Genomic DNA, 15221 nt, shown 5'->3' with positions numbered 1-15221 from the left:
GCACTTGGTAGGCAGAGCTAGGTAAGTCTCTGTGTGTTCAGGGATACAGCCAGCATTGGAGACACACGCCTTTAATCTCAATACCATAGAAGACCTGGAGGTCTGTACATACAGGCAGTGACAAGGCAGTCATGTGTTTGGGTTTACAGCCAATGAGAAGGCAGAACAGAAAGACTATATAAAGATAACCACACAGGAAGTAGGCCTCTTTCGGAGAGGTCTCTTGGCTGAAGAGGCTAGCTGAAGGGTAAGGCTCTTAGCTCTGATCTCTTGGCTTTCTTCTTTGCATTGGTTCTGTGTTTCTTATTTAATAAGACGGTTGGTTACATCGACACACTGCCCTCCCCATCCCCCTCCTCTGCTCGGGCTGAATCCCTTCTCTCCAGCTAGCCCCTTGTACTTCCATACCTTTTGTGATTGGTCTTCCACATCCAGTGTTTGCATGGGGTCCAGCACTCATGCTGGAGGTTTTTGTTTGTTTGTTTGTTTGCTTGTTTTTTGTTTTTTGTTTTTGACACTGGCCATTCTGCTTACAGGGGTGGATATGATGCATACAGCTACTAGCCCTGAAGGGAACTGCAGAACAGTCTTCTCCAAAACAATCATTTGTTCCACTTTGGAGTGAGCCTTCCAACTTGACCATGACCCACAGATCCAGGGCAACATGCTGCCACCTAGTGGCTCTACTGCCAGACCCAGCTATACAGAGTAGCCCTGGCACTCTAACAGGGGGCATCCTGACACCTGCACACCACACCTTTGCTTATATTGTTTTCTCTGCCTTTGCCCATCTCCTGGCAAATGCTTACCCCACAAACATATCCTCTCAGGTACCGCACCCCACTCACGGCCAGTGAGTTCCAGGAGAGCAAAGATGACATTCTGAGAACAGGGACCTGAAGGAAAGGGGTTACAGAAACTCTGGGGCTGCCATGGGCCTCTATAGATGTTCTGCCATGAGCAAGTATTCAATAGCTCAAGCAAGCCTTTAATCTTGAGTCAGCTAGCTCTCTTAAGGCTAGAAGATTCCTTCAAACACCAAGCTTCTGGTAAAGAGCAGAATCAATGCCAGTGATGTCAAGTGCTAACCAATTAGCCCAGGCAAGAGCAGTTTCCCTGGCGACCTGATGAGTGTCACTACTGGCGGAGCCTTGGGCATCCTGTCTGGGCTTTGGTTCCCACTCAGGGAAGGTACAGAGAGGCTTTCAATAGAGATCCTGCCTCCTTTTTCCACCTTTAGACTGGTGAGAGGCTGATGTGTCCTTCCAAATCTCTCAAATAACAAGGTTGGAATGATACATCCGAAAGCCAAGATAGCTGGCCCTGGATGACTCCAGTAAGACAGAGCAGAACCTCCACGGCTACATGTCAAGCCCAGAATCATGTACTCAGGCAGGACAACATGACACCAGGGACCCTAAATGTGTTTGAGAGCCACAAATTGTAAAAGGTGAGATGAGCCAGGAACTACCCTAGATAATAGGTATGGCACTTGTTCCGGTGACCAGGTCAGAGCAGCACTGGCCTGTGTGGTCAGGTTGATTTACCAAGGCTTTGATCAGGGAGTTCTTTGACATAACTGCCCTATTTTCAGCTTCTCCAGACCACCCAAGGTCATCTGCCAGACTTAGAAGACAGCCATTTAGCTCTCCTGCTAAACACATTGCAGAAGGAGAGAGATTTCTAGTGTATCTGTGCAACAGTAAGGCCACACACTGGCAACCTTAAATAGCAAGGATTTTGGAAGCCCCATCATGCTTCAGATAACTCTGAGGAAGCCCCACAGTACTAAGGATAGGCGGACAGGTTCCATTCAGAAAACAATTCCACTGTGGTCTGAATGAAATAAACCGTGTGTGCGCCATTGTCATCAGCCCGCTTAGGTCCTGGCACCTGGAAAGCTTCCTTCTCTGGGAAGCCATGTCCAGCTTCTGTGTTTCCTAATATTTTGGCTACTGCACGGGATAACAGAAAAGATGAGTTTGTTTTGGGTGGTTGAGTCTGGTTGCCTCGTAGTGTCATCAGACTCATGGTAAACTGGTATGGCTTGAAAATAGATATCTGATACCATGAGTTGAGTTGCTATGAAGATGATATGGGAGAGAAGTCACACTAGTACTGAGCTGTGCTTTTCTTGGGAATCTGGATTCTTCAGAGAGGTACTATTGGCCTGGCCTACCAGCACATAGAGGGAATCAGGTGATGAGTGTGACCAGAGACTCTGACCATGGGTTAGTCTCTGGGTCCACAGAACTTACCTGGCCTCTGGTCTACTTTGTGAGGAAGTCTCTTAGAGCTGCCTGGACAGCAGGCCTGGTGATGGACAGAACCCTTTGAGGCAGTATTCATTTGCATGGTAGTACTCAGCCAGGTTCCAGACTCTTGTCTCCTGATCAGTTTGGAAATTAGCAACCTAATCTGATAGACAGACATTCCAGGACCTTCCACCTTCCTTCCCAAGACTCTTGACTTCCTTGGGATCTTGAGACTGCCTGCAGAATTTGGAAGTAGAGGAGGGTTTTTTTTTTTTTTTTTGGTTTTTCGAGACAGGGTTTCTCTGTATAGCTTTGCGCCTTTCCTGGAGCTCACTTGGTAGCCCAGGCTGGCCTCGAACTCACAGAGATCCACCTGGCTCTGCCTCCCGAGTGCTGGGATTAAAGGCGTGCGCCACCAACGCCCGGCTAAAGAGGAGGGGTTTTGACTTGAGAATGGATGAGCAAGTAACTGGAACATGGGGGACATCCATCTGAGAAGTCCTGGTACTACCAACCCCTCACCAGATACTCATCTCCCTTCCTGAACCTTCCTCATGGGAATCCAGAAAAATTGCTCAGGGTGCTTTGAAAATCTATGGGAATAATAACTCTGAAGTGAGGTCCTTCTTCCTGATAACAGGAAGGAGGAATTCCACATGCCCACTACCTGTAGCCTGGCTGGGTGGAGCTCATCCCTGGTAATGAGAAACAATGGTTTCATGGCCTCAGTGAATATCATTAAAGAAGTTTTCCTTGACATAAAGACATATCTGACTGAAGAGCGTAGGAGTGGGAGATCATTCACATTTGTGCATATGTGAGAAAAGAAAATTGAAACTAGCAAGACGAAGAATTACAGGAGTAAATGGAAGAAGGGTCGCTACGCCACTGATGACTTTATTTGTACTTGCAGCAAGTTTCTGTTTTTTGAGGCCAAGGAGTAATTGGTAACCATAGACAAGTTAGGTGTGCCATAACTTCTGTACTTGGTTACATGTGTTATCCATTCCTGTGGTCTCCAGTGAAAAAATAAGCACTTGTAGCCTCATGGGATCTGTGACAGAATGCTTTGCTTAGTCTCTTGGTCTAGATGCACCTTTGGTGCATTTAAGGTTCCCAGTTGCAAGAAAGACACACATAGCTTGCTGTCCTAGTATAGGGGGTGAGTCTTATGGAAGTGGTATGTCATGTTACCACATTGGCCAGAAATCAGTACATAGATAAAAGAATGAGTATGTTAATACTTCTAATACTATTAGAAGAAAAGTGTCCTATGATTAGGGTATCCACAATCAAATTGCAAATCACTCACCAGTAATAGCAGGTGTGAGCACTTGACCTGTAAGACTAGCTGAGAAAGGGAAAATAGATTACAGTCCTCAGGCCAGAGCTATGGGATCATACTATGAGTTAGCAGAATGACAGGGATGAGATCAGAGCACGTGTTGCACATTTCTGGTTGCTGCTTCTATAAGGCTGCTGGGTAGCTTTTGCAATATATTTCTGTCAATGCTAGGACTGCTTTGGGGATGGTGTGTGTGTGTGTGTGTGTGTGTGTGTGTGTGTGTGTGTGTGTGTGTGTGTGTGTGTGTGTGTGTGTGTAGAGTGGGAATAGCTTCTGTGGAGGTTGGGTAGAATCTCCTAAAGGGAATACAGGGCAATAAGAGCTGAAACATGGCTTCTTTTCACCATGTTCAGGGGAGGGAGAGAGGTGACTGAAACTTCTGGCTACTGATGCCAGTCTCTTCCTGGGTGAGGCAGGGGAAGGTGAATGATGGTAGCTGAGGTGGCTCTACAGTTGCTGCCTTGGCTGGTGGCAGCTGAGTGATTTCTCAGTGACAACTAGACATTTTCTTTTGGGCAAGCCTGGCAAGCAATGATCACCAGCTACTCTGAAGTTTGATAGCTTCCAGCAGAGCCATGATATTAGGCAGGGGCTCTTGATGGGGTATTTGGTAATCCCTTTCCAAGTGGCAGCATGGGCATGAATCACATGGGAGGTAGAGACTAAGTAGTGTGTGGACACAAAGTGTCCTGATGCCCAGTGGCTGAAGCACCAGGGGAAGAATGATAAGGTCAGCTTTTTGTGCCACTGTGGGTCTGGCTAGCTAGGGAAGGGGAAGTGTTATGGGGTAGCCAACTCCAGTAAGGCTCAATGTAACCAGTGTGGTCCAGGTTCCAGCCTCGGCCATAGGTGAAGCACAGGGCCTCAGGACCAGAGAGAGGAGTGGCCTGTAAGCTCTGGCCAGGCTTATATAGGTTCCAGATAAGGATTCCAGGCAGCAGTGTTGGGGTGAGGGCACATAGCTTGAGTCTGGTAGTAAGCTAGCAGGATTCTAACAAGGCCGAAGGTTGGATTCTAGGGATTCTAAAAGTCAGGTCTGGTTTTTGTGAATGTGGGTATGCAAAAACCATGGGGAAAGCCTTGGACTTGAGTGGATCTAACACCCAGCAGGGTATGAGGAAAGAAATTCCTTGAGCTCCTACTACTTTGGAGGCTCCCTAGATTATAAAAGAAGCTGTGACCAAGGAGACTCAGAGACATAAGAGCCACCACTGAGATACTGGCTCTGTTATTTATAATAGGTAAGCTACTGGGTAAGAGATCAATGCAAGAACTTGGGTGAAGACCCCAAAGCAACAAGTCCCCAAGGTATAACAACTCATATTCCTAGTGCAGACCCTTATAAAACTTCTGTCAGCTGGGTCCTTGTATGCAGAAAAGCAAAATAAAAGTTCAAAACCCAATCCTAATGACCTTAACAGGAAGCTGTCTGAAGTCTCAGGCACCTTGAGCTAAAAGATGGGAAGTATATCCCATTCCCTTAGGTTCTCACCCCCCATCCCCTACCTTCCATTGCCCCTCCCCTCATATCCCCAGTTTACTCATGGAGATCTCATCTATTTCTCCTTCCCAGGGCGATCCATGTGTCCCACTTTGGGTCATCCTTGTTAGCTAGCTTCTCTGAGTTGTGGGTTCTAGTCTGGTTATCCTTTGCTTTACATCTAGTATCCACTTATGAGTGAGTACATACCATGTTTGTCCTGAGTCTGGGTTACCTCACTCAGGATGATATTTTCTAGTTCCATCCATTTGCCTCAAATTTCATGCTGTCATTGTTTTTCTCTGCTGAGTATTACTCCGCATTGTGTATATGTACCACATTTTCTTAATCCATTCTTCAGTTGATGGGCATCTAGATTGTTTCCAGGTTCTGGCTATTACAAATAATGCTGCTATGAACATAGTTGAGCATGTGTCCTTGTGGTATGATTGATCATTCCTTGGGTATATGCCCAAGAGTGGTATAGCTGGGTCTTGAGGAAGATTGATTCTTAATTTTCTGAGAAACTGCCATACTGATTTCCAAAGTGGTTGTACAAGTTTGCACTCCCATCAACAGTGGAGGAGTGTTCCCCTTGCTCCACATCCTCTCCAACATAAGCTGTCTTCAGTGTTTTTGATCTGAGCCATTCTGCTAGGTGTAAGATGGTACCTCAGAGTCATTTTGATTTGCATTTCCCCGATGACTAAGGATGTTGAGCAATTTCTTAAATGCCTTTCAGCCATTTAAGATTCTTCTGTTGAGAATTCTCTGTTTAGCTCTGTAGCCCATTTTTAAAACTGGGTTGTTCATTATTTTGATGTCTAGTTTCTTGAGTTCTTTATATATTTTGGAAATCAGCCCTCTGTGAGATGTGAGGTTGGTGAAGATATTTTCTCATTCTGTAGGCTGTCGTTTGTCTTACTTACTGTGTCCTTTGCCTTACAGAAGCTTCTCGGTTTCAGGAGGTCCCATTTATTAATTATTGCTCTCAGTGTCTGTGCTACTGGTGTTATATTTAGGAAGTACCAATGCATTCAAAACTACTTCCTACTTTCTCTTTTGTCAGGTTCAGTGTAACTGATTTTATATTGAGGTCTTTGATCCACTTGGAATTGAGTTTTGTGCATGGCGATAGATATGGATCTATTTGCAGTCTTCTACATGTTGACATCTAGTTATGCCAACACCATTTGTTGAAGATGCTTTCTTTTTGCCATGGTACAGTTTTGGCTTCTTTGTCAAAAATCAGGTGTTCATAGGTATGTGGGTTAATGCCAGGGTCTTCAATTTGATTCCATTGGTCTGCATGTCGGTTTTTATGCCAATACCAAGCTGTTTTTATTACTAGAGCTCTATAGTAGAGCTTGAGGTCAGGGATGGTGATGCCTCCAGAGGTGGCTTTATTGTACAGGATTGTTTTAGCTATCCTAGGTTTTTTGTTTTTCCAAATGAAGTTGAGTGTGGGATGGGATTGTTGAGCTGGAACAGGGATGGAGTGGGAAAGCAATGAAGGAGATACCATGATAGAGGGAGACATCATGGGGACAGAAAGAAACAGGGTGCTAGGGAAGTTCCCAGGAATCCCCAAGGAAGACTACTAGAAATAGTGGAGAGGGTGCCTGAACTGAGCTGGCTGACCCCAGTGATCAGATTTGTGAATACCCTGTCATCATAGAGCTTTTCTCTAGTGACTGATGGAAGCAGATGCAGAGATCCACAGCCAAACACCAGGCAGAGCTCCAAGAGTCCAATCAGAGAGAGAAGAGGGATTCTATGAGCAAGGGCATCAAGATCATGATGGAGAAACCTGAAGAGATGATCAGACTGAACTGGTGGGAACTCGTAAAGTTTGGATCAACAGCTATGGAGCGTGCATGGGACTGGGCTAGGCCCTCTGCATAGCCAGATGGTTGTGTGGCTTGTTCTGCTTGGGGGGCCCCCTGGCAGTGGGATTGGAATCCATCCCTGGTGCATGAGCAGGCTTTTTGGAGCCCACTGCCTATGATGGGACATCTCACACAGCCTTGGAGCAGGGAGGGGGAGGCTTGAACTTGCCTGTAGTGGATATGCCTCCTCATGGGAGGCCTTGCCTTCTTGTGGGGAGGAATGGAGGGTGAGTTGGGAGGGGGAGGCTGGAGGAGGGGAGGAGGGTGATCTTTGATTGGTATGTAAAATGAATTAAAAAAATTCTTAATGAAAAAAAAACCTACAAAAAAAAAATGAGAAGTACAGCTAGGCATAGTAATGTAGCCAGCTAGTTAGGAGGCTGTGGCAGAGGGATCACTGTTGTCCAGGAGTTTGAGCTAATTTGGGCAATAGGGTAAGACCCTGTCACAGAACAAAACAACAGAGCAATACTAAACAACACTGGCAATTAGGGAAGAAGTACATACACATGTCTGTGAGGTGTGGGACGTTGTAGTTGGAATCTCAAGTGAGGGTCCCATGACCCTCACCAGCCCCTCTATTAGGGAATGACTAGAGTCCACAAGGCTGACATTGAAGATCTCTTGCAAGCAGTCACTACTGCTCTGACGATGGTGGTGACAGTAATGCTCAGAAGACAGCAGTCTACAAACAGTGACCAGAAGTCTCTAAAACCTTGAAGAGTGCCAATCCTTGTTGAGAGTCGGGCATCACCTCTCTCCCTGCCACCTGGTCACTATGCTCATGAACTCATTTGTGGAATGACAGGGTGGGTGGCAGGGAGAGAAAGTTGACTAGTCGCCACAAATCAAATCATTCTATGCACTCAATTATTAAATTCCTCTTCTCCCTACTAAAGCCACCTTTTGGAGACCATTCCTAGGGGACACAAGTACTTTTATATCACTTGCCATTCAGAGAGGTCTATACAGCCTCTCTTCCTCAACGTTCCTTATCATGCATACAGAAATCAAGCTGAAACTGACCTAAAAACTTCCTCACAGCAGACCAGTTTTCATGGTGTCAGAAGCTGCAGTGCAGGCCACTGAGGGAAGAAAAAAAAATCAATGGCATCCCTGCAAGGCGACAATCCCAATCTGCCAGGCAAGATGGGCCCACTGGTTCAATAGTGGCACAAAGTTTTACAGGTTAACCAGTGAGTTTTAGACTGGATTTGAGGTCTGCTCCAGAGGAGGAATTCAGGCTTGCTGTTGTAGCTTGGGCAGAAGCCCATGCCTTGTGGGTGTATAGGATAATGGCTGTTGTTCTACTACACAATATATTGTCAAACTGCTGTCTAAACGGTTATGCCTACACCCAAAAATTAGTGCTGCCCTGCCCTCCCTCAGCCAGAGAAACTCCTGTGCAGTGGTCAGCAGTTAGTACAGAAACTCATAACTGGTCAAAATGCTGAGAATTAGTGTCTATTGAGTGTTCAGCCTAACTCACTCTTCCCCCCTGCAAAGCTTGGGGAATATCACAGAAGAAGAGAAGAAAGTTGTAAGAGCCATAGGATGGGCAATAGTGCTGTGAAATGCTGTCTATCTTTAGGGCACTCTACCATTCTACTGATGAACTCACTTACACAAGCCAAGTCAACAAGATCTGTCAACATACCAATAGGCAGTACTAATCAGACTCTGTGGGTTGTTAAGCAAAAAAGGAGGGGACATGAAAAGGTGAAGGAGTGTGTTGGGAGTGCTGAGGGAGTAAGTGAAGGTAGTTGAGGTTCATATGATGAAGATTCATGACATATATGTATTAATTTTTTGAAGAATAAAAAATATCTTATTAAAAATTTCCTTGTAATCTACATTATGTTCATACATCTGAGTCTCCGAGCCTCCAGAGCTCATGAATTTGGTCATTTCTCCTTACAAGCCATTGCAAACCAGGTTGTATCTACTGTGAGGGGAGAATATCCCAGGAAGGAGATGTTCTAGAAAAAGAGAATTCCAGAAATTGGCTGTAAATCTGCAACTGACTACTTTTTGGTGGTGCCTGACTGTTTGATCACACAGAACTATTTGTAGACAAGACACAGGACTCTCTTCCTCTGTGACATGAGGACATGAGACAGAAAGGAATGGCATTGTACGTGTCAGGTTAGCAAACTAAGTGGCTGCCTCCCTACTGTAAGGTCTGTCATACAGAGAGTAGTGACAGAACTCCCCACGGATGCTGTGACGTCTCTTAGAAGTCATTCCTACATCAGTGCTGAAATATATCTTTCAGAACATTTATGTGGGTGAGTCTTAATGACAGTCCCCCTCATACAACTCTCTCTCTGAGTCTTTGAACCCTTAAACCACAGCAGGGCAAGCATTTCCATCTCACTGACTAAGAACCATTCTTGTGGTCTATAGTTCAACCAACCTAACAAATTGTTAAAGCATTTTCCTATTAAATGCCAGTCTCTGTCTAGTGAGCACATACCAGCAAATCAACCTGATCTATGTTCTTGCTGCCATCATCACCATTATCCCTACCCACACACATTCTCCAGTGCTCTATCTGTATCAATTAGAAATTTCAAGTGAAATTTTGGTATGAAGTACACATCACTTCAGTCACTTGGCATAACATCTCATATTCAGTGACCTGCTTAGACTTCTGTTATACACCTAGAAGCAAAGCAAGATAGCAAGGGTGCTTCTTGAGCACAGTCAGCACCGCCTTGCTTGAAGCTGCCTTAGAGAAGCCATGAAAGCTTCCCTGGGACAGATGGGAGATCCCCTCTGACAATGCTAGGGAAAACACATCACACTAAGGGAGGAGGCTGCTTATGCCACTAAGGGAAAGAACAGCTCTCCCAATGAGAGGGAAGATACCTCTCTCACTGGCAAAGATTCATTAGAATTTGTCTCCTATCTGTGATGGCTATTCTTGATTGTCAACTGGACTGTATATGGAATTAACTAAAACCCAAGTGGCTGGATATACTTGTGAGCAATTTTTCCTAATTAAATCATTTAAAGTGGGAAGATCCACTTTTAATACTGATCTCATGAGATGAAAATATACACCTTTAAATCCACATCTTTTTAGGTGCCACACTTCTGGCAGCCTATATAAAAGACATGAAAGAAGGAAGTTTTTGCTCTTTGCCTGCTTGCTCTCACTTTCACTGGCAAGTCCATTTCTTCACTGGCATTAGAGCCTACTTATTTGGGATTCTGGGATAGACAGAAGACCCGGCCTCATGGACTGGACAACTACTGGATTCTTAGAATGTCCATTGGTAGACAGTCATTGTTGGACCACATTATAATGGAAGCTTTATATCATGGACGCTCTCAATGCTTCACCTCAACTTCCCAGGAGGTAACTGAGGGACATGAATTGTTCCTAAGGTCAACAGGTATTAAGAAGCAAAGCCCAGTATTACTACCTTGCTGTGGGATATCATTCTGTATGGTGTGAATGTGTGTTGCTCTGATTAGTTGATAAATAGAATGCTGAAGTATCCTGCCTATACTTCCTGCCTTGGCCAGTAGCCAGGCAGGAAGTATAGGCAGGATAAGCAGACAAGAATAATTCTGGGAAGAGGAAGGCTGAGTCAGGAGTCACCAGTCAGACACAGAAGAAGCAAGATTACAAGGCAGAACTGAGAAAAGGTATCAAGCCACATGGCTAACATAAATAAGAATTATGGGTTAAATTAAGTGTAAGAGCTAGTCAGTAATAAGCCTGAGCTAATGGCCAAGCAGTTATAAATAATATAAAGCCTCTGTGTGATTATTTTATAAAAGGCTACGGGACTGTGGGTGAGAGACTTGTCCCGACCACAGGCTAGGCAAGACACAGGAAATCTTCCAAATACATTTGAAACACCAACGTGGGGCTCTTGAATTTCCATAAGGCCTAAAAGAGTTTAAAAGGGGCTTCTGAACACACAAAAACAGAGCTAAAAATGGAGCTTCTTAGTTGTGTCTCAGGCAAGCCTTGAGTTACAGTATGGTAGGTTTGTGGCATGGAGGCTTGACCTGCAACATGGTGGATTCCCACCACGGTACACAGAGGCTGTGCAATATGCTTTTTTTAAAAAAGGATTTAGCTTTTGCTAATACAGACAAAAAAAAAAAAAGAGGTCTCTGGGCTACATGCTGCTTTGATAGAGGCATAGACCCACTGCTTCCAAGAGCTGGTGGTGCTCATGGCTCCCAGAGCTGGTGGTAAATATACCACCACCATATTAGGAAGATAAAGTGGGCAAAGTCAGCAGCCAAGGCTGTTGCTTCAGTACTAGCCACTGGAGATTAAAGCAATAGATTCACAATAAGGCAGATTCAGATGGAATGAGACTCTAAACTGTTTACAGTGTGTGTAAAAAATGTATATAGGCTTGGAAGAAAGAGGAAAATGAATATAAACAGTTATATAAAGAAATAGTTTTAAAAAATAAAAGTCTTAGCCGGGCGGTGGTGGTGCACGCCTTTAATCCCAGCACTCGGGAGGCAGAGGCAGGCGGATCTCTGTGAGTTCGAGGCCAGCCTGGACTACCAAGTGAGTCCCAGGAAAGGCGCAAAGCTACACAGAGAAACCCTGTCTCGGAAAAATAAAATAAAATAAAAAATAAAAAATAAAAAATAAAAGTCTTCCCAGTACTCAGGAGGCAGAGGCAGGTGGATCTCTGTGAGTTTGAGGCCCACCTTGGCTACAGAGTGAGTTCTAGGAAAGGCATAAAGCTACACAGAGAAATCCTGTCTTGAAAAAACCAAAAAATAAAAATAAAAAATAAAGTCTTTTAAAGAAATGGTAAAATAAAAAAAAAAAACTACGTAAAGATGGAAATCAAACACAGAGTCTGGATTATATTGTCTTTGGGATTTTTAACTGCAGAGAGACATGATTGTAAAGGCTAATCAATTAAACCAGTATGTATATTTTAAAGGTATCTTGATTTCAAAATTTATGTATAAGGATATGTTGCTTTTGAAAGGAGGCTCTGCTTGTTTCTATAGGAAGCAAGAGGCTATGGATTTGTCCCAGGCTAAGATGGATCAGATTTGATCAAGCAAGATCTCCTGAACCTTAAGAGAGGGTACCTATCAACAAAGGTTATAGCCAGTCTTCCCAGGACTTGAGCATTATCTCGAATTTTCTCAGGATCCCCGTAAGATTGCCAGTGCCCCCATCAGGAGGAAGTAGCCTAGAAAACAATACCCACATTCCCAAAAAACTGGATTATGGATATTTATCTTTGTTTACAGATTGGTTACAAATTGTTATTGATCATAGTCAATATCCTTCTAAAGAAAAACGGAGGATAGGATATAGAAATGATAGGATGAAAGGGTAGACTATTAAATCTACTTTTAAAGAGCATCAACTGTGTAAAATGTTTTAAATTGCTATAGATTTTGGTTTATTACAAATTTAAAGTTAATTTTGTTATACTGTATGTATATTTCTATTCTTATTTAAGGTATTATGTTTGTGTAGCTCATTTAAAATTGTAATGTATAATTAAGAAATACAGATTAATAATTAGTCTCCATGATAATCAAACTTAGAGTCATGTTAGTTAAGTTTTCTACGTATAAACAGATATATTTCAATTAGGTAGGTAATCTTCAAACACTTCAAAGACCTACAGAATATGGCATTTAAAATGTTTTAAAAACTTAGACTTTTCTGGACAATAAGACACATCTGATCCTAGCAGCACCAATTACTTCAAGGAGGATGATAGGCATTGAATAAACTCAGAGTTTGCTTTCTTTGTGGAAAAAGTTAGCCACTGGGCAAAAAAGTGCCCTTGTGTGGACTGATTGACAATATGTTGTATAAACTGGACATGCAGGACCCATAGAAAGGTGACCACTGAACTTTGCAATGCGAGATAGTTCTTCAGGTTCCTGCTTCGCAGAAGAAACTGCCAGACATTCTACAGGACACAGAGAGAAGAGGTTGAGAGACTCTGGGCTTATAAGCTGAAGATAGATGTCCCAACATTACAGAGGAACTTGGGGTGAAGGTCCAGGCATCCACCTGTCTCTATAATTCTAGATTTTTGGAAGTTGCTTACAATGCTCTTCCTATTTACTTAGGTAATATTATATCCTTGTGAAGTTTTTGATGTAGTGGAAGATTAGATAGTTATAATTTTCCTTGGTTATGATAAAAGATAAATTAGATATAAAACTTTAGACTCACAAATATAGGATAGATAATTTTCTTTAATTTTGCCAAATACAAATAGACTAGCTATTGTAACTGTAATTCTTGCTTGATAACTGTTTTGTTATATGTATTTTTACTATGTTAAAGTTAAAACCTTCCTTTTTTTTATTATTTGCATAGATTTTTATTATGGGTAAAAACATGGGCGAAGTGCCATGGTGCACCGCTGTACAGACCTCCCAAAATGGCCATGGCAAAAGCATTGGCTTTCTTCAGCCACCACTGGGTGTGAGATAAAGAGAGGGCTGTCAATCCCGGGGGAACTCAGTGGAAACAGGATCTGTCACACAGCTATTGTCATACAAAAGGGAAAAATGGAAGTGAGTTGAGGGAAAGCTTTTTAACAGGGTATGTTGATTAAATGGTAGCCATGGGAACTGAACCTAAAGAAAAGCAAACATCATTAAGTCTTTAGAAATCTGTGTTAGTTGCTTAAAATTTTAAATGGCGTGGGATACAGTTAAGAACTACAGATATTGCCAAACCAGCCTTTGGCAGAAAGGAGAAGAGAAATACCCCCAAATTTTCTTCTGTCTGCCTCATGCTACAATTGCCAGCCACTTCACAAATCCCTTTGGAAGCAGGAGACAAGGCAGCCACAGTTTTGCAGTCCCAGGTATGAAATGCACAGGGCAGAGCAAGGAAGACGTCATCATGACAGGTCAAGGGGAAATGCCCACCACTCACTCTTTTAAAGTCTACTCTCAACGCCATGGCAAGAGAGCATACTATCAGCCACCCTTCTGCTCAAGGCTGCCAATGAAAACCTTCCTTTTTGATTAGAAAGAAAAGGGGAGGTGCTGTGGGATATCGTTCTGTATACTGTGAATGTGTGTTGCTCTGATTGGTTGATAAATAAAATGCTGATTGGTCAGTAGCCAGGCAGGAAGTAAAGGCAAGATAAGCAGATAAGGAGAATTCTGGGAAGAGGAAGGCTGAGTCAGGAGTCGCCAGCCAAGGAGGAAGCAAGATGACAGGGCAGAACTGAGAAAAGGTATCAAGTCACATGGCTAAACATAAAAAGAATTATGGGTTAGCCGGGCAGTGGTGGCACATGCCTTTAATCCCAGCACTTGGGAGGCAGAGGCAGGCAGATCTCTTTGAGTTCAAGGCCAGCATGGACTACAGAGTGAGTTCCAGGAAAGGCCCAAAACTACACAAAGATACCCTGTCTTGAAAAAAAATTATGGGTTAAATTAATTGTAAGAGCTAGTCAGTAATAAGCCTGAGCTAATGGCTGAGCAGTTATAAATAATATTAAGCCTTGAACTGAAGTGTAACATTTAAGAGAAACTGCTATCATTAATGACATATTCATTATTTAAAAAATCATTTCACATGTATCTTATAAAAGTCCCTATTCTGGCCGGGCGGTGGTGGCGCACGCCTTTAATCCCAGCACTCGGGAGGCAGAGCCAGGCAGATCTCTGTGAGTTCGAGGCCAGCCTGGGCTACCAAGTGAGCTCCAGGAAAGGCGCAAAGCTACGCAGAGAAACCCTGTCTCGAAAAACCAAAAAAAAAAAAAAGTCCCTATTCTGGAAACTGCGGCTATACACATCCTTTTCCTGTTTGAATTGGCACTATGTTTAAGGAAGATAAATGGTTCTCACTTTAGTGTGAGTATTCATGAATTTTAGTTGCCAGAGTTTGAGTAACATTGGTTTACTAACACAAGACTCCAATTTCCCTTCATGCAGCAGATGTAGTGTTGTAGACTTCTAGAACTCAGTAGTTCCCTAGACATTAGCACAACTGATGCCATGATGGAAGTACCATTCAGGCCTTGGAACCCAGCATGTAGGCAGCTCCACCTGCCAAAATGAGATCAAAGACCGAATCTATCAATGTCCACAGTTCTGGGAAAGTCCCTAAATGTACTAATCTTGCTTTTTGGCTTCTATAGTTTGGCTTCTGGCTAAATTTCTTGTTGACTGTGGTGTGTCAACCCAGGATGTGGTTCTCATACTTAAAGGCTCACCAAGAAAAAGGCTTAGGACTGCACTCAGATCCCAAACACCCAGTGTAG

At 43.4% G+C, this 15221-nt stretch overlaps 1 long non-coding RNA gene across 5 annotated transcripts in view; it reads right to left on the bottom strand.

Moving 5' to 3' along the window:
- LOC107402291 (uncharacterized) overlaps positions 1 to 15221 on the bottom strand; it is a 51385-nt gene that overhangs the window by 15475 nt on the left and 20689 nt on the right. Inside the window, exon 7 of one of the 5 annotated variants that reach the window (XR_013050857.1) lies at positions 7996 to 8054. The exons of the other annotated variants lie outside the window; for them this stretch is intronic. This is a non-coding gene — a long non-coding RNA (uncharacterized LOC107402291). Of the gene's footprint in view, positions 1 to 7995; positions 8055 to 15221 lie in introns of those variants that run through there. 5 annotated transcript variants of the gene reach the window in all.

Source organism: Peromyscus maniculatus, chromosome 4 (genome assembly GCF_049852395.1).
Source record: "Peromyscus maniculatus bairdii isolate BWxNUB_F1_BW_parent chromosome 4, HU_Pman_BW_mat_3.1, whole genome shotgun sequence".
Taxonomy (NCBI): Eukaryota; Metazoa; Chordata; class Mammalia; order Rodentia; family Cricetidae; genus Peromyscus; species Peromyscus maniculatus.
This window is presented reverse-complemented; position numbering and strand designations above follow the sequence as displayed.